This window comes from Chiroxiphia lanceolata, chromosome 9, assembly GCF_009829145.1.
Source record: "Chiroxiphia lanceolata isolate bChiLan1 chromosome 9, bChiLan1.pri, whole genome shotgun sequence".
NCBI classification, from domain to species: domain Eukaryota; kingdom Metazoa; phylum Chordata; class Aves; order Passeriformes; family Pipridae; genus Chiroxiphia; species Chiroxiphia lanceolata.
Window position 1 is genome coordinate 2,284,502 of NC_045645.1, and position 19,004 is coordinate 2,303,505.

Genomic DNA, 19,004 nt, shown 5'->3' on the forward strand with positions numbered 1-19,004 from the left:
CCCCTGATGCAGATTAGATCCCCAGAAGATAAGAGGAAAAATTTTTCTCATGTGCTTACACTCCCTACAAGTTGTTGTTCTCCTGCTGAAAAATTTAAAGCTGAAAACATGCCCCTTTCTTCATTCCCAGATGCCTCACATACACAGTTTAATGAAAAAAAAAAACCTAACAACCTACTACATTTCACATTTCTGAGCTGTTTTTTCTTTAAAAAAATAATAAAAATGAAAAGGTACGTACTGCAGCTTTCAGGAATGGAGGATATTGTCAGTAATAACTATGTACAGTATTATATCCAAGGATTAGCCTATTTGAGGCTTTATCAGGAAACTACACAATAATTAATTGGCCACGATGCCGAGTTTGGAAACAGAGGTCACGTCGTGTTACAGGAAGGAAAGCAGAGTTAGTTACTGCTCCAGAGAGCTCTTAAGTCAGTAGGAGGCTTTAGATCCTTCTTCCTTTAACATAAAACTGATTTCCCACAAGTTTTATATGAAGACTCTTCTGTGAAATCAGCGGACAGTATTTCTGTGTCACGCTGATATTTTCCAGATGTAGACTTTGATATTCCCAAGTAAAAAAAAAACCAGAAAACCCACTAATTCAGGGGATCCTCAAACTAAACCAGTGCTGTTTATTTTCCATCACCCTATTTCTTTTGGCAGTGCTACCTTGAACTCATAAACAATAGGGTTGTAACCCAGAGAATGCAGCCTGCCCTCAACCACAACTGAAAGCAAGAGGAGTGGAGCATGCTGAGCACCTGGCAAGAAATCCTTAATTAGCACCATTTGGAAAGCCATCACATGAGATCACTCTCTCTTGGCTCTCAAGAAAGAATATGAGGTGGTCCAGAGCAGAAAATGCACCCAAATCAAACACTTGTTGACATACACCATTGCCCTGCTGGTCTAAATAAAAAGGGTAAGAATTTATTCTTAAAGCCATTCTAGAATTGGCCTGTATTTGATGTATAATACACTACTTGTGTTCAGCTGCATGGATTGGAACCATGATAAAAATTTGTAACTAGGTCTCATTCTAAAAAACCCACACTTAATTTGGCATGAATGTCCTTTTCAAAAGTTAATGGCACTGTTTATGCTCCTATGCAAATAGGAACAAGAAATAAAGAATCACTTGCAGAGTCACTCTTTGCATAAACGAAATGACCCTTTCTTTTTTAAAAAAGGAGAAAAATAATTTGAAAGGAAGAATGTCTAGAATTTCTTCCTTGTAATCATTTTGTAATTGAAAGCTTCACAAACATGACAGGCTGCCTATATTGCTAAGAAAATGTACATGATTCTAAAACCTTGGAACAGAAACAAAACACACTGTGATTGTCCAGGGTTTTTAGAAGAAGCCAGTCTGCAGTATCTGTAATTAATAACACCCCTCACTGGCATAAGAGAGGGCCAGGTTTTTTTAAAAAAAATAAAATAAAAATAATCATGTTTTTTCTTAATTACATTTTCTAAGAGGAAATAAAGGACAAAAACAAAGCAACTCTAGTTGCAATTTTGTCTCTCTCAAACCTTCAATATAACCATTCTGCTGTGCCATGTTCCTGTTTTCTACTATGACAACCATCATCTGGATAATAAAAGAGTGTTACTTAAGGGAATGGGGTAATTTTTTCAATATGCTGCTTATTTTGCCCAACAGGCCAGTTCCTCTATAAGCTATGGGATGGCTGGTTTCATGCAATAATTAAATGATCCACTGTGTCTCTCTTCCTGAAGCACTTAAAAAATAGAAAATTAAAAAAACCCAAACAGTTCATTTGCAAAAACAACGCTTTCTATGCCATATATTTCATATTATCATATAAATTAAGATTATAAACCTGGCAGAGGGCACTGGCCATCTTGTCTGGATGCAGCCAAATCCTCCTGCTGAGAATTGTTCTCTTACACCTTCACCCTCTGCAACAGCATCAGCAGATCCACCCTCACACCTCAGCTTTTATCAGCTCTTCTCTTTAGTGTTGACCAGTGTCAGCTTTGTTGCTAATTCTGTGAAAAGACAGTATAAATGCACACGGGGGCAGTTTTTTAAGACAAAACTGCAGGTAAGTCAGTTCAGCAAACCATCATTTCAGAGCATAAAATGTACCAATCTTAACAAGGAACCTGCTCCTGTAAAACCCTCGGTCTATTCAAACTCCAGGACAACATCACTAAAAAATGACACCTTAAAGATCCCAGCAAGAGGCTCCACACTCCTATTCAAAGGGGGTTTTGGGTTTTGTTTGTGTTTGGTTTGGGTTTGGTTTTTTTTTAAAAAAAAATCAATAATCAAATATAGCATGATTCCAATTTAATCAGGAATACTGCTGTCACAGTATTGCTGAATCCAGTCTGGGAAGTTACTTTTCATAAAAATACTTTAAAGCTTATTTACCATTTCCTTACTCACTAACTCAGTTGGCATCTATTGCATCAGCTACTGCGAAAGCAAAAATAAAGCAGGACTCTGAACATCATCATCACCATCTTGGACATTTCAATACTGCTTCATCAACTTCTACCATGTGCTAGCCACAGCCCTACCTAAGAGTCAGCTAAATACTGAACACCCTGGAGGCAGCTGACAAGCCAGATTTAATTCTGAAGACGATGTAAGGATGAGGGAAAGGGAGAAAATGGTAAATATCAAATCTTCTGTAATGAAAGAAAACAGTTACCAGATCTATAAACTGATCTTCCTGCAAAAGCAAGGACACACTGTTCACTTGATCTCTTCCATAGGAAGAGTACAGAGGAAACAGAAGAATATAAGAATTGGTTTATAAGAATTCTTCACATTACCCTGAAGCAAAAAAAAAAAACAGTGGAAGAGCTGAGAATGGTAGAGATGTTTTCTGTATTAGAGTTATGCTGCTGGACAACTATGACTCTTCCAGGACCCTCCAGGCTATTTACTGAGCAAGCCATTAACTGCTGCTAATTTTCATCATGAAAATCAATTATTTTCTTATATAAACCAGGGAGGCAACCGTTCCTAGCACTGGAAAGTCTCACACACACACACACACACACCCCCCAGTTGGCTCCGTCGGTGTTTTAACGATGCGACCCCCGGGATCGTGACATTCCTGCCACAGCAGAGCTCCATCAACCCCACACGAGGACCTCCCCAGAATTTCCACCCTCGCACTCACAGTGTCCCACTCTCAGTCACGGGGCCTTTTCCAACAGGAGGGAATTACTGCTGGATGAGATCATGGTGACACAGCCCCAGAGCGATGGCAGCGCTCCTCCGCTGCTGGGACATCTCGGGCTGGGGTGGATGGTTCACATTTCAGAACTTCTTTTTTCCTTTTTTTCTTCTTTTTTTTTTTAAGTGAAACACCCTTTAACAGCATACCCCTTTCCCAATTGCCTTTCTAATTATAAATGTAGTTGATGGTAGTGCATATAAACTGTGCTGTGAAACATCTCAACTATTTTATAACCAAGCTGAACGTTATGAGAACTCTTTCCAAAGCTGGCTTATACTTTTCTTGACAAGGTAGTTATTGATCAGCCTTGTGTGGGAGAATGCAAATATTAGGCTAAAAATTGAGCTGCTTGGAGTTCTTGCAGGAATGAAAAGTTGCTGTACAACAGCATTGCTGTAAAACAGCCCACAAAAGCACAAACAACTTGGAAGTTTGTAAGGATATAAAATCAAAAACATCAGAAAATTCAAGGTCAAAATAAACCTCGTGAGCTCGTTTTTATCAAATCCAAAGGCCAAACTCTAAAATACAACTAAAAAGATCTTAAGAGAGAGTATCTCAGAGAGCACAGGATGGTCCTTCTCTCAGCTGGGTGCAGACACAAGACACTGGAACCTGTAGGTAGGTGTGGATCAGACAGTTCTTGCCTCCAAAGCACAAAAGTAAGCAGAAGGGAACCAGAAACCTCTGCAGAGTTTCACCCAACAGGCAGCAGGAGCACATCTTGAGTTTTCTGCTTCATTTTAATGATCTTTCATTTAGTTTGAGAGAAAACACATTAGAGATTCAACGTAACAGGAATAAACATAATGCCATTGCATGAAAGCTGGAGAGGAGAAAAAACTCAGAGGAAGCTAAAATTAAATTAATTAGCAAAAATTATCGTCTTCAAACTCTCATTTAGTTCTTGATTCCATAAATAAGTTTTTTCACTTGATTACAAATACACAAAGTTGTTATAGAGGTTGAAATTAAGCAAATGCACCTTTTAGCACATTCATAATGTTTTGAAAACCTTGTGCTTTAAATTGAGGAAATTTTGGTCAGGAGCTGCCAGGTAAGCCAGAAGTCATAGCAAACAGCACTGGCCAAAAAAAAACCCCATAACCTAAGTGAAAAGGAAAATAAGGCTTTTAAATGCTAAAGCTGGAAATAATTCTGTGATTTCATATTTAATTTCCAGCTACTGACCTTTTCCTGTAAAGGGATATAATACAGTTGTTCTTTATCTCAGGGACTATCTTCAGACACTCTATTTTACCATCTGTCTTGTAGAATTCTTTTCCCATTGCAATGATTACATTGGAGAGGACACTCAGCTTATAGCCAAGAAACCAAGACACTTTCCCTAAGCTCCAGTTTGGTCTTTGGCAAATAATGAAAACTTGAAAGCTTCAGTTGTGCAGCTGTAAAAAAAGAAACATTCTGAGGCCTTGGAGGAGAAGTACAAGACATTGATAGTGTATATTGGTTTGTATCACCTGAAAATAGGATTAGAACCTCTCCATTGAGTAAAATAGCTTGTTTCCACTACCTATAGCAAGGACTATTACCTTCCCTCCATCAATTCTCTTCCCCTCCTTTACTTCTTCATCCTCTGGAGGACTCACAATCCTATTCATAAATTCAAACTCTGTCATGACAGTTGGTCCTCATATTCCTGCTCTGGAAATCTCAGTCAAAATGTCTTGTTGTTGATTATCTGCCTCCCACCATTCCTGTGCCCAGGAGGAGGTTTCAGTCATTTCTTCCTGCATGTTTTTCTTTTACTTATTTTATTTTTGCTTGGCACTTTCCCTCCTGTCAACAGAGATTTTAAACAAGACGGCCACCAATCCCTTCACTCACGAGGCTGTCTCTGTTAATCAGCAACAAATCAAGGAGGGGCATCTTTTCTGCTTGTCTCCCTCAGGTTCCTGAACACTGAAGGAACAGCAACCTCTTCTCCGCTCTGTGACACCCATTTGTCATAGAACAGAAAGACAAATTCTAGACCTGAGCTCTTCTACTACAGGCTCTTAATTTTCCAAAACAACGCAATTAAAAGATCACTGAACATTTTTCAAAAGATGTTTGAAAACTGTTACTCCAGCTCCTCATTTTAAGATATCTTTAGAAATAAATGACTCTTTCCTAAGCCCAGTCTGTACCTGTGACCAAAAGCTGTCACAAAGCTCACCATTCCTTACTCCAGTGCAAAGCAGACATCTCCAGCTCACAGTCTGTAAAAAACACTCAGAAAAGTTGTATTAAAATCCTACAGATATTTTTCCTTGAGGGGACAGCAGGAGAAAAAGGAAAGAATGATGCAACAGCTTTGCTAATTCATTTAAAGTGCCGCTAGAAGTATTTGGTTAGAGTGGCAGACACATAATTAGTTACATAGGCAATTAGTCTTTGTTTTTTTCTCAAAAGGATGTAGCCAAATCCACGTGCAGATGAACAAAATTAGCTTCATTTTTTTGAATTACAGTAGTCCAGTCAAAACCCTTCAAAGCCAATGGAAAGTCTCCCACTCACTTTAATGAATTTAACTTGTCCTTGGACATCCCTTCCACAGTTTGTGAGTGGAAAAGAAAAATAGGTGAATTCAAATCACGTGGCTGAACTAAGTAGACTTCTGAGTCAAAAATAAAAACCTGTCTGCAATTAAAGAAAATTGAAGACAAGTAACAGATAAACTGGAAATTTTTTGGAGCCTGAAGGCTCCAAAACAGCATGACAAAAATATCTGGGGCATTAGAGAAAGAACAACCTAAAAAGACTTGGGGAAACTGTTCTTTCTGGACCAAGAATGTTAAACAGAATTTATAAACCTGCCAATGTCATCTTCTCATAAGACTACCAGTGCAGGTTAGGAGTTTTCCTTCAGTTGAGATTTTCATCTGTAGGCAGATCCAAAAAAAAAAAAAAAACCACCAAACCAAAAAATCTCTGTCGCAGTGAATTTTATTGAATAAAAATTAAATATTTTTTTTCTAAATTACCCTATTGTATTTCAGAAAACAAATTAGTATTCTTGGAAATAAAGTGACACATCTTAGTTCAAATGCAGAGAGTAGTAAACAGAACAGGGCAGAAGTTCTGGAATATGTTCTTTGTGAAGCAATTTGCTTCCAGAAGCAACTCAAGCACAGTGATGGGCTGAACAGACCTTTGTTTCGGGAAAAAAATTTGCATGACACAAGTTCAACCCAACCTTCTGTTCCCCCTGTTTCCCCTTCTAGTTCTTCCATGTCTGACATTATTAACAGAGCTGCCAAACAACTCAGGCAAGGCAGTGCCCAAGTGTTTTGTCTGGAGCAGGCAAAGGGAAGGTCTGAAAGTTTCAAATGTCATGAGGGTTCTCCACTGGAATTTGCACAAACCTCAACTTGAAAATGGACACGGCACTTTATCCAGCTGAGAATCCACACGGTTGGTTTGACAGTTTGCCTTTAATCCTCAAGACATGTTCTTTAACAAAAATGTCAAGACAGGAGTTAGCTGAGAGCACTGGAAGGAAACCAGCGAATGGGGCAGACACGAAAGAGGACAATATAGACTCGAGCATTTTATGCTGGATGGTATCAGAACTTAGCTTTTCTTTACTTCAGTTAGATTTACTGGGAAGAACTCTGGCCTTCATTCAAATTAAACATCTGTTGTATAATAATTCTGCTGCCTGTCAGGTGACAACAGGAGGTGAGCCACACACAGGGGCTGCAGTGTCTCAGAGGTTAAGAAATGCCAGATTCAAGGTTGCCTAATGCAGCTTCTATATTATGATACATGCTCTAACTATGCAATTGCATTTTTTCCCCCCAGACCTCCTGCACATCACAGGATGCACAGTTCTTCTCTCAGAATTTCTTCAGTATCGTTTTTCAGACATATTTTTTCCAATACCTTCCCTCGTGACTTCATTTAATTATAATGCCTCCAGATATTTCATGAACTAACCTTTGCTGCACTCCAGAAAGAGATGTCATTTTACAGTGACACTCACATCAAGAAAGGAGGGAGGAAAGGTTAAACAGCAAGAGCCAGACCTGCAAAGGGATTTCACTCATTTAAATAAATAGGAATTTAAGCAAGTAAAGTAGGTAACTCAAAATTAAAAGAAATTATCTATTAAACAACAATAACAAATACTTCAGAGTATTTGGGGACTTAAAAAATTAAAAGTTGAAAACTATGCTGTTACTTAAAGGGATTTATTCTTGCACATTTCTGGAAGAGAAACCATGTTAGCTTGTTTTTAAGAGACACACAAGAGCTGCCTCCCCAATGCAATTCAGTGCACAGAAGGAACACCAATAGTTCATCTGTGGCCTGAGCACTGCTTCCTCTGTGTTTGGTGAGAAAAGGGACAGGACTGAAGCATCAGACAAGTTTTACAGCTGTTTTTCAGGCAGCCCAAATGGCCCTGCAGTAGAATAGAAACCATTCTGCTTTTCAGCTGAGATTTTGAATTGTCTTTTTTTTTTTAACCCAATGGTCAAATGTAGCCATATCTTGAACAACGTTTAGTACCTTCAACATTTAAATCTCAGTGGCCTTTCAAGACAAAGCCCAATAAAGCAGGAAGAGAGTCAATATTAGCATTTGTTGATCTGGTGTTTCCAGTAGAGAACAGCCCAGCTGGTCAAACACCACAGACAGTGGAGGCAGAGTGAGAGAGGATGAAGCAGCAATGCATTTGTGTCCCGAAAAAGCACATTAGATCCTGTCTCCATCCATCATTTTGAGATCCATCTTACTTTCCACTTAAAAAAAGCTTAACAGAAGCAATTAAATACTATTACATTAAGCATTTATGGCAAAAAAATGAGCCTTCAGAAAGTTTTGCCACCTGCCAAGTTCTGATCTTTTCACTGGTCACGGAAGGTGAAGCAATGAAAGAAGTTTGTGTTCTCTGGAAGGTAAACAGCTCGTTTGCCTTTTGCAGTACAGGCTCCCAAGGTAACTGTATCTGCAGTTCTAAAAGCTTTATATCTTATCAATAAATCAATGGAATGGAATAAAGCAAGAAAAAGTAGCTGGGAAAATTATAACTTGAGTGCATGGATACAATAATTTGCGGGTGTGCTCTGCTCCTGTAGGAATAAAATCAGAGGTAGTTCTGCCATTGCAGCACCACATGCATGGGAAACAAATGAGAAGAAATCTTCTTGTGGTGAATCAGCCTATCCACCTGTGTCCCCTTCTTTGCTCTCAAGTAAAGTATATTTGCACAGCAAACTAAATAGGAAGGTCTGATTTATTGACTTCGTTGCTACATGAATATATAGAACCATTAGAAGAGGAAACTCAGGAAGTTATGAAAAGAAGAGCTATGACAGGACCAAGGGAGTTTCAGTGATATAAGTAAGGTCATTTTCTTCATACTAGCAAATTCTGTGCTGTATTTAAAGGATGTGACACTGTGGTTCAGTATCACTGCCAAACTGGAATGATTATGCCTCTGAATCACCCATTTCAAAACATAATTCCTGCTTACCTTGAAATGGAAAGAATGGAAAATCTAAACAAATAAGGGCCTGTGGTTTCCTGCTGTTTTTCCATAACATGTAATGCACTGGCAATCAAAGGCATGACAAAGCACAGGGACACAGAATTCAACCCTGAACCCAACTTCAAACGGGCGTGAAGGGCGCAGGGTCTGCTGGCCACAACCACTGAGGACAACAAACCTGCTTAACAAAAGGCCTCTTATCTAAAATCACAATCTAATGGAATAACAACAAACTGCAAGAAAACTCTCTTGCTCAGCTGTTATTCAGAGGGAAGGTAAGGCTGCTCATTGTGTTACTCAGAAGAGATGGACTAACTAACTATTTTAAGAAGACCTCTCTGCAGATGTTGTAAGAATTGTGGAAGTCACCCTGAGAGTATTTCTGCTTTTGCTCAGCAGAGCAAAAAATGTTGCTCAGTTTGTTATCATAAATAAATAAATAAATAAATAAATAAATAAATAAATAAGCCCGCATAGCTAAACAGAGGGGAAACATGAAAACATGAAGGCAAACGAAAGTCAGTGATGGTAAATGCAAAAAGCTGTAGCTGAGGAGGAATTCTCCCACCTAATTGTGCACGTTGTGGAGTTCTGCACGGATCAGAAGTGCACAGACAGCAGATGAGGTAGTCACTGTGCAGAGATCAGAGTATCTGCTCAGCTTGCACCAGGTACAGAAGGCAAAAAAAGCACGGCTCATAAGAAAGGAGATAGTAAGTGTTATTTTTAATTTCATAGTACTAGCATAGTATTATATGAACCCTTTATATTAATTATGTACACCACTATGTGAAATATTAGAAGGCATTGCCAACTAGCATCTACACTGGCTTCCTCAAATTAGAAGATCGGTTTCTCTAAGTCAATTATCTGTTTAAAATGGGTCTTAATAAGGTCTAGAAAGAACAGACAAGAGCACAGGAACATAGAGAATAATAAAAGACAAGATGGAAACCGGAAAAGATAACAATCTCACATCTGGATCAAATTGTGGTGAAAGTAAGGAACAAAATTCTTTCATTTCAGTGACATTGGGACCAAGATGCAAAGTACAGATGAGTCACCATGAAATGACAGAGGATGGGGAGCACTCTTCTGACTTCCACCAAGCCCTGCCCAAACCCAGAGTCACCTGTTGTTCATTACTGGTTGCTTGTACAAAAACATGCATAGATTTTAAAAAAAAAAAAAGTACAGGGCAAATGATGGTATTTGTCTGATCCAGTAAATCAATACTGTATTTCACATGACTGATTCTGTTCACTAATAAATAAAAACTTCAACCCATATTCAAGGCTAACGCTTTTATTTGAGCTTGTTCTTAACTAACTGAATTGTTCCATCTCTCTCTGTGTCCTGGTCTGCCCAGAAATAATCTACAGGTTATTAAAATTAAAATCTCCACTCAATTAAGAAAAAATTATTGTAACCTGTAAGAAAATGAAAATAAACGAAATCCAACACTTCTTGACAATGTATTGGGAACCATTTTACTGAACTCTTCCATCATCCTGTGTTTTCTTTTGTGGGTTTTTTTTTTGCTGTCTGACAGCTTTTATTAAAGTCACCTTGTGGGGGGTTTGAAAATTGGGCCCAGAGTCAAACCAAGACACCCTGTAATTGCCTCTTAAGATGTATGTACAACGTTAAAACATACAATTATCCATTGGATTTAATAACTAATTCACATGATGCACTGTTAAAATAAACAGAATATATTTATAGAAATTTAAGTTAGGATTCCTGCTGCTTTTCATTATGAAAATTTGAGTCATGGTCTGAAGAAGGTTCAAAAGATCCATATTAAAACTTACATACCTTATGTCTGCTAAATAAACTACTTTATAAGAACTACACAGATCAATGGCAAAGGAATCTCTATAAAGGGTCAAGAAGATGATTCTGCTCTTATTCTTGCTTGACCCAGAATATTTCTATTAAAACATTGCATCTAAAATTCAATCTCAACTTTAAAATGCAGCAGGGAGAATCTATCAATGTTTGGGGTTTTTTTGTCATCAGTGCTTGATTAACCTCAAAACTGCCAAGATATGATTTTCTTTGAACCTGAATTGACTTTGATTAACTTTATGCTTCTCTCACTGAAATTTTTTATGTGTGCTTTACACAAACTAGACTGGGAAACCTCTGTTTTCTCTGTGATCAAATTAAAGAGTCTTCACTTCTTCTTTGATCTGCTGAGTAGGAGTTCCTAAACCTCTTAAACAGAGTAATGGGAGACAGACACTCTCTTCTCTTCTCAGATATTTGACAATCTCTGAAGTACTGAGAAAAGTAAACATGTATCCCATGAATAATTTAACATTTCTTTTCCAAAGGAGCTAAAGATTACCTAAATAGAAATAAATTATCCAATGGAAAATTTCTCACCGTCAACAAGTGCAAATTCTGCAAACTTACAGCACGTGCACACATCTGGTTCTGAGAAAACCTTGTAACATGAGCAGTTAGATCAAACCAGGCAGCATTATACTAAACTCATGAAAAACATACCTTTTTAAGCACTCACACTCTGTAGCCTTTATAGATCATGGGTTTACAAGCAGCCAGGATAACAGTGATCTGAAAACTCTCATATTAGATAAAATGGAAACAACTAGATCAGTACTGTACTTTGTGTGATCCCAACAAGGGGCAGGCATGGAAGAGCTGGACTATATATTATATTCACATCTGGGATTATCCCTATATTCTTCACAACATGTTTATGTTTAGGTCTAAATAAATGTTGCAAAAGAAAAGGGGCAGGTATAAGGAATGCACCTGAATCAAGGACAAAGCCAGAATAAAGAATAAAGAATAAAGAATAAAGAATAAAGAATAAAGAATAAAGAATAAAGAATAAAGAATAAAGAATAAAGAGGGCATCCAGCTGCAATAAAACAGTAAGCAGCAGCTGCAGACAACAGTCATCTCCATCTGAAGGGATCCAAGGGCATAGAGAAGACCACAGTCTTCTGGCACAGAAACTGTAAAACAGCTTTACTGAGGGAGAAATCAAGAGAATTCCCTCCAGCTGTGAAATGCCTGGCAGCAACGTCTCCTGAGTGCTGAAACGTGTCTAATTCAGGAGGTTTAGGAGTATCCAAATGGGTAACAGTCATTAGTAGTAAATATTATTTTTGAGGCAACATGGGATAATGCTGATCTCTCAGAATTGCACTATACTGTGCTTGGAGTATCAAAACAGAGGTATTTCAAGTAACTAAATTATATGTATTTTTAACCATTAATTAACCTGTTCTAAATGACATTTCTCTAATTAAATTGTCTTTAACATTTACCACTTCTTTTCCAAATTTGCCACGGTTTTCTCTGAGGAAGTTTCTCCTACTATCACCTACATTTGAGCTCTGCAATAGCAGAGCTTTCTTCCAGTAGCAATCTAGTTTCTATATTCCAATAGAGAAGCCAAGTCAAAAGCACAATAATTCTCACTGACGTGGATTTTTTTTTTAATTGCAAAATGAAACTAATAATTGCCTCTTTCATTGTTGCCTCATGCTGGCTTAAGATGCATGAGCAACATTAAACACATTATCAGCTCTTAAGTCTTATTAACCAGCTCAGTGCAACAAAGGAGATAGGGCCACCATTCATTTTAGAATAACAGCCAGAATCACAAAAGTGGACTTGAGAGCTCTCTGTTAAATTGATATACTTGGGGCCTGCTAGAGAAATAATCCTTTCACATGACCAGAGTACACAGACCAACAACTGAGCACTTTTTTTTGCACAACAGGACAGAGTGGATCACTAAAATCTTCCAGTCTGACTCCCTGAACAAATTGTGCTATAAGACTTTTATGTATTCATCTTTTTAGAATTGGAGCATTTGCTTCAGAAAAGCAAATCCAGTTCAGATTTTAGAATGCCCAATAAGGGGAAATTTATTACAGTCTTCATTAAATCATTCCACTGGCAAATCACTCACGCTTTTTAAGATGGGCCTGCTTGGAATCTAAACCACCTAGTCTTAAATTTAATTGCATGGTTCTCGTTTTACCTCTGCCAGCCAGACAGGAGAGCTGCTGTTATTAAACCTGTGCTTCACATACGGGCAAGCTGCTCCTTTATCTTCTCCTCAACAAACTTTGCTGGATCCCACTGCAAAGAAAGGTTTCCAAATCTCAGAGTTCCTCTCTTATACCTCCACGAGGGATAAACTTCCAGATCTGAAGGTGATACTCCAGTAACCATTGTACTGTGGGTAATTACAGCTTGGACAACTTCCTATTCCTTTGTTCAGACAGAGAAAGAATCACCTTTATAATGTTGCACTGGGAACTCCCTCACCTCCAGAGCTCTTTTCTGAGTCATTTCTTCCCAAAACAGCCTTCCCTCATAGAGAAACACTTCCCTGTTTTGTTTCCAGCAGCATGATTTTAGCTCCAGCCCAACAATATGTACTAGAAAACCACATTTTTTGGTGATAGCAAGGGCAAAATGCAATCATTATGTGACTGTGAAGGAGCAGCTGGGCAGCCACATCCACAGTACCTGTGTCCAGGAGCACACATCATATTATGTTATGGAAAAGCTTCCCAGGGAAGTCAAGCAGGGATACAACCACGTCACCAGACAGTCACATGGAAGCAGGAGACAATTCTCCCAGTCAATCCCTTTGGTGTAATCCCAGTAGAAAGGAAAGTTCAGAGGGTTGGAGATCTCTCTGGTGAGCACAGGTGTGTAATTCAGGACTGCAAACAGCATCTCACACAATTCTGCCTCTTAAGCAAAATTGATTGCCCTGGCATTGTACTGACACACGATGATTTAGAATCAGCTGCAAAGCCAAAGAAATAAAGATAAAGCCAAAAGAAATAGTTAACCAAAGGATGAGCTCACCAAGCTTTGTCTTCACAATCTTTCAGAGGTGGTAGTTAACAGCTGAAACCACGTCATTTTGGAGCCTTGTAAAAAAAAGGAGAAAAAAAGTACTCCAAAAATCCCCGTTGTGCAGATTAACCTAGCACAGAAGAGTTGAGGTTTGGGGTTTTTTCATTCCTTCAGAGACACAGATGTCATTGGATTTTTGGTTTTATCAGCCATGTTAAAAATCGACTCAGGCAAAGAGGTAAAACAGTTTTTCTCTTGAGAGCATGAACTGCCAAAGAAATAAGTAGATTCACAGAGAAACTACAAGCAGGACTGATCTGTGGGAAAGACAAGAAAATGCAAAACACTGATGCTTCTTGCACTGAGCCCAGAGCTCACAGGGAACATTCACACAGGGAAGTTCCTTTTTTTAGCCATTTTTTTTACTTTTTCACAGAGCTAGTTGAAGAAAAAAGAAAGGTCTGCTTTTTAAAAAAAAAAATTATTTGTTTCCTTTTAATAATGCTAGTTTATTCCTTTGCTCTGCCTGGAAGCAAGACAGATATTCCACTGTGAAAAAAAAAAAAAGGCCATAAAAAACCAAAAAGAGAGGTGAGATACCAGACTGAGGTTAAAATAAATGAGGCCCAGGGATGTCAGTGCTGACACTTGCCAAGTGATAACTGCAGAGCAGCTCTAATGAGCTGAGCTATTTTTCCTGCAGGGTATGAGTTACTCTGTGAGTCAAAGGAGTATTTTTAAGTGACAAATAAAATGCCTCAGAGGAATTAATTGTTGCATTGTTAAGTGCTGATTAGTCACACATATCACAATATGTGTCTGAGTGATGTCACCCTTCAAACTCCCATCCCAAATGAGCATCATGGGGAGGTGATTACAAGAAGCTGCCTGGAAGGAACCCGAGGGAAGAAACAGGGAGCAGAAACTGCTGAAAAGGTTGTTTTAATCTTTACAGAGAAGGAAGTGTCACTCCACATTTTCCAGGAGAATTCTTACCTGCTTCTCCCTAAACTCTGACAAAGCAGAGCTCATTTCTTTGTTCCCACGTGCTTGCGAGCAAATATACCACTTTTTTTTTTCTTGTAAATCATACTAAGAGTTGATCACACATATGATTTTGTCTACACTAAGCTAGTCCTGGCTAAGATGATATGCTTTTCAGGACAGATGCTTGAGAGTAGACTTATGTACTTCCTCAGACAGTGGAAACCTGATAGGAAAATCCAGGTTTATTACACAATAAAAAATTCTTTTGCCAGACAACGTAAATACATTCCTGTTCCATAAATTGAAGTGTGTAAATAGAAATATTTTTTTTCTCCTTACTTAACCCTGTCATCAATCATGACCCCTTTATAAATCACTCACAGAGATGGGCTGTAGAAAATAAACTTCCCAAATCCATAAAATCTGCACTGTCTGTCCACTCAAATGTATCATAGTATCTGTTTTCTATCTACACAGCAACAGTATCAGGTATAAATAATTTCAGTTTGTCTTTTAATGCTTCTGAGCCAGTTGCCATGGATTCTAAAGAACTTACTGTGATGTTTTGAGAGCTATTTATGATAGATGAGGATCTTGTAACAATCCAAAACTCCAGTCCAGCTTAATTTTTTGGCAATTTTTTTTCCACGCGATGAGATTTAAGAAGATAACAATTTCAAAAGATGCATAAAGAAACAGTATGAAATCCTGATCAGTTATAATTTTGGACATTTCTGTTACCCACCTCTGTTCCTAGGTAGAGTAGCAAACAGTGATTTGGTAAACAGGAAAGCCAAGGGCTGTGGAATGTGAGACCATGGGAGATGCAGTGGCACTGAGAAGAAAGAAGACTGCAATCCTGCAAGTTCACTGTCCAAATGGTTCAAGGTTATCCATGATTTTATTCCCTCATTTATTCAGGTGTTCTCAGCAATGGAAGATTAAAATCCTTCTGCAGTAAAACAATTCAATAAAAGGAGTTTAGTGCTAAGAGTAAAATGACTGAATTACACACATAACACTACTAGTGGGCTTCTTAGCTGTTAGGCCTTATTACTGACTCTGGATAAGGGAATGAAGACTTATAAAACTTCCCCACCTCCTACTTGCCTTGGAGCTGAAGCAGATGATAATATAGCAGGATGGTAATTAATTTTTTTTAACCAGTCAACTTCTGTGCTCCAACGCTTACGTGATTTTTGCCGCTGCATTTGTGACGGTGGAAATATTAAAATGTACCAGGCAGTCTGTCCCTCACATACAAGGAATAACATCCATAAAAACAGTGTGATAAGACCATGCTTTGAGACTCATTGGTAGGAACATGAGGTCCCAAATACGAGATCCAGCTGGAAAGAATGGAAGGATGAGCTGGAGTGCAAAGTCTGACAAAAGCTGAGCTGGGTGGACAAAGCGACTCCCTCATTGTTCAGTGTTGTTTGGCAAAGCTCACAGGCACAAAGGAGAAGAATGAAAGCTGGAAGCAAACAAAACTGTCAAAGGCATCATTCTGACATGGAGAAAAGATGAAGAAAATAAGGCATGTTAGAGAAAGCAGTTTGGAAACAATGAGCAAAGCAGCTCCCCCCCCACTCTCAAACCACCAGAATGAACCAGGATTTTACACACTTCACTCATGCCATGAATATTTCTTTTACACATAGTGCAGCAAAGCTGTAAATACGCATTCAGGGCCTTCTGCAAGTCTTAACCACCTTCTTACTAAACCCAGCACTTGTTCATCAAGTTATAAAGCCTTATTTTTATGCAATGAAAATTGTCCTCATTAAGGAGGATTGCAAAGGGGTCAGGCTGATTATCACACATTCCACCTGCAAGCAATAAAGCAGCATGGCTGCAACTCCACTCTCACATTTCCAAATGCCATATTAAAAAAAAGGCATAATAATGATTTGCAACAAGTCTCGAAAAATATCCTCTTCCCTATAAATACTATTGAGACAGGCTATTTTCTTGCATATGTATTAATGCATTTAATTGAAAACCCAAGGCAGCTGTTACACTGCTACCCATTTTACTATGGCCATAAAATTAATGGATGTTCAACACAGAGCTGAATGCAGATTAATGCCAAAGCTATTTACTAATCCCTTTTGCCCTGATCATTCGAGAGACTAACCACAGATTTGAAAGGCCAGAAATGCAGGGGGGGAGCACATTGTTGTCAGTTTAGCAGGGTACAAACAGCAGACATTTTTTTTTTTATTATTTACTAGGGACTAGAAATCTAGACAATGGAGAAAATAAGTGTCCTGAGCAACAGTCTGCAGCATAACCAACAGACACCCTGCTGTCTGCACCCTTTCTTCACTCAGCCACGGCCAAAAGCAGAACTCAGCTCTTCCCCCTCATGTGTCCTGGGCAATTCAGTGCCTACACCAGATGAGAGCTGAAGAGCAGCACTTCTCTCAGCTGCTCCTGGGGTAGGATGAAAACCTTGGCAGCTTCCTTCTCCACACTCAGAAGATGTAGTGATGACTTTAAGCACAGGTCTAGGACAGCAAAATGAGTGTAGTGCACCAAATCCATACAAAAAAACAGGATCCGGCTTCTAATGCCAATGGAAAAGTCACCAGGACCAGTAGCTATGGTTGGAAATGATTCTTCCTGATGCCCAGCAGCAGTAGCAAGCTCAGCACTCCAGAGACATTTCCTCCTCTGGCACAGCTTCCCTGCTTTAGGCACACAGAAGGAAAGCCTTGTCTGAACCAGCTCCCTCCACACCTTTGCAGCAGCAACATCCCGAACCACCCACCCTGCTGAGAGACCTCAGAGGGACCTTGGCATCACACTGCAGTCAAAAAGACAAGTTCCTTCATTTCAGTCATAAAAAATGCCTCTATAATCCTGCCTGCCTTTTCCAAATCTGTCCACATTTAAGCTCAAACTGGGAAAGTTTGACACATCTGGCATTTTAACACAGCCAAAATAATTCTTGGGACTGGAATGAACCTACTGGAGGATCACATCTTGTTTGCTGGTGCTACAGCAACTTTATCATACAACCTCTCTTCATGAAGGTTAAAATTCTGCCCTAAAATTAGCTTGGTTTTTGTTCCAATAACTCTTCCCTTGTGCTGTTCCATTTGTGGTGAGAAATCCTCCTTCGTGTTGCAGCCTGTGGCCACATAAAGCACACCTGTACTTTTGGCAGTGCAGTTGGTCAGCTTGAAGAATTCCTCCCTCCAAGATTTTTGCCATCCTAACACAATTCTTTTTTTTTTTTTATGTGTTTGCTGTACCAAAGGATGCAGCATCTTCAGTTTGATCTTTAGAGATTCCCGTGATCGTCTTACGAAGCCTTTTCTTCCAAATCCGACTGATGTTTAAACAGCAGGGAAGCTTGCACCGAGCACGTGGTTGAAAATAAAAACTCCACCATTGCCCTGGGCAGCAAATTACCTCCCAGCTCCTCATGGGCTTCCTCCCTGTGATGCACATCACAGTCATTTGTTCCCCAGATGCAGCCCTCTGGTGGGTTACAGTCATTCAGTGAATGACTAGTGCATCCAGGTATTTTTCATCTAGCATCTCAAATTAAGAACTTCCCTCAGTTATTAGTCCCCGAAGTTATGACCTTTCATTTTAAACTGTTAAAATTCTAGTAGTCAAGTTTTAAAGGCCATCTTGTTGGGCAACATTCCACTATTCTTTTTAGTCGTGTCATCCTTCCCAGCCTGCGTCCTCAGCAATCCCCTTAACCTAAGCCTGTTATTTGTGCCATTTTTCATTTTAAAAAAAAAAGAAATCATCCCCAAGGTCAATTCTTGAAAAGTCTTCTGGTAAACTCTCCAGCTCAATAGTTTGACAATTAGCAAAGCTCAAGAGAAGAGCTGGTTCCCTCTAAGGCTGCCTTGGGCCTTATGGACTAAATCACCAACCTGAGCTGAGTTTCAGGAACCTTTCCTTGGTGCCAATTCACTCCAACCATAAAACTACCAAAAATTACATATTCAGTTGGTAGTACACAGTTCTCTATACTTGAACAGAGAAGTAACATTAAAGCTACATTCACTTATCTTTGATATTGAAAGGCATTACGTTATTCTTTACCAAATGAGAAAGCATTTGTACTGCTAACTTACTTACCTAGAGCTTCACCTCAATTCACAATGCTTCTGGTCCTGGAAGGAGGTCATACTTGTGACTTCACAACATTTGTTCTGCTCACAGTTGGTCCCTTTCTTTCCTGGTTCACTTTATAGATTAAGAAAACATATCAACGATGAAAGAACATGCAATTCTGGTTTGTTAACACGGAAAGGACAAGGTCAACCTCCACTTTTGCAGTCCTACAGTAAGGATTTGTTCACTACCAAATTTGTACATGTTAATGACAAACATCCCGTGGGTATTTCAGGTATTATCACCAGCAGAGCTGAAATTTAGATAATTCTGTTGACCAGTTT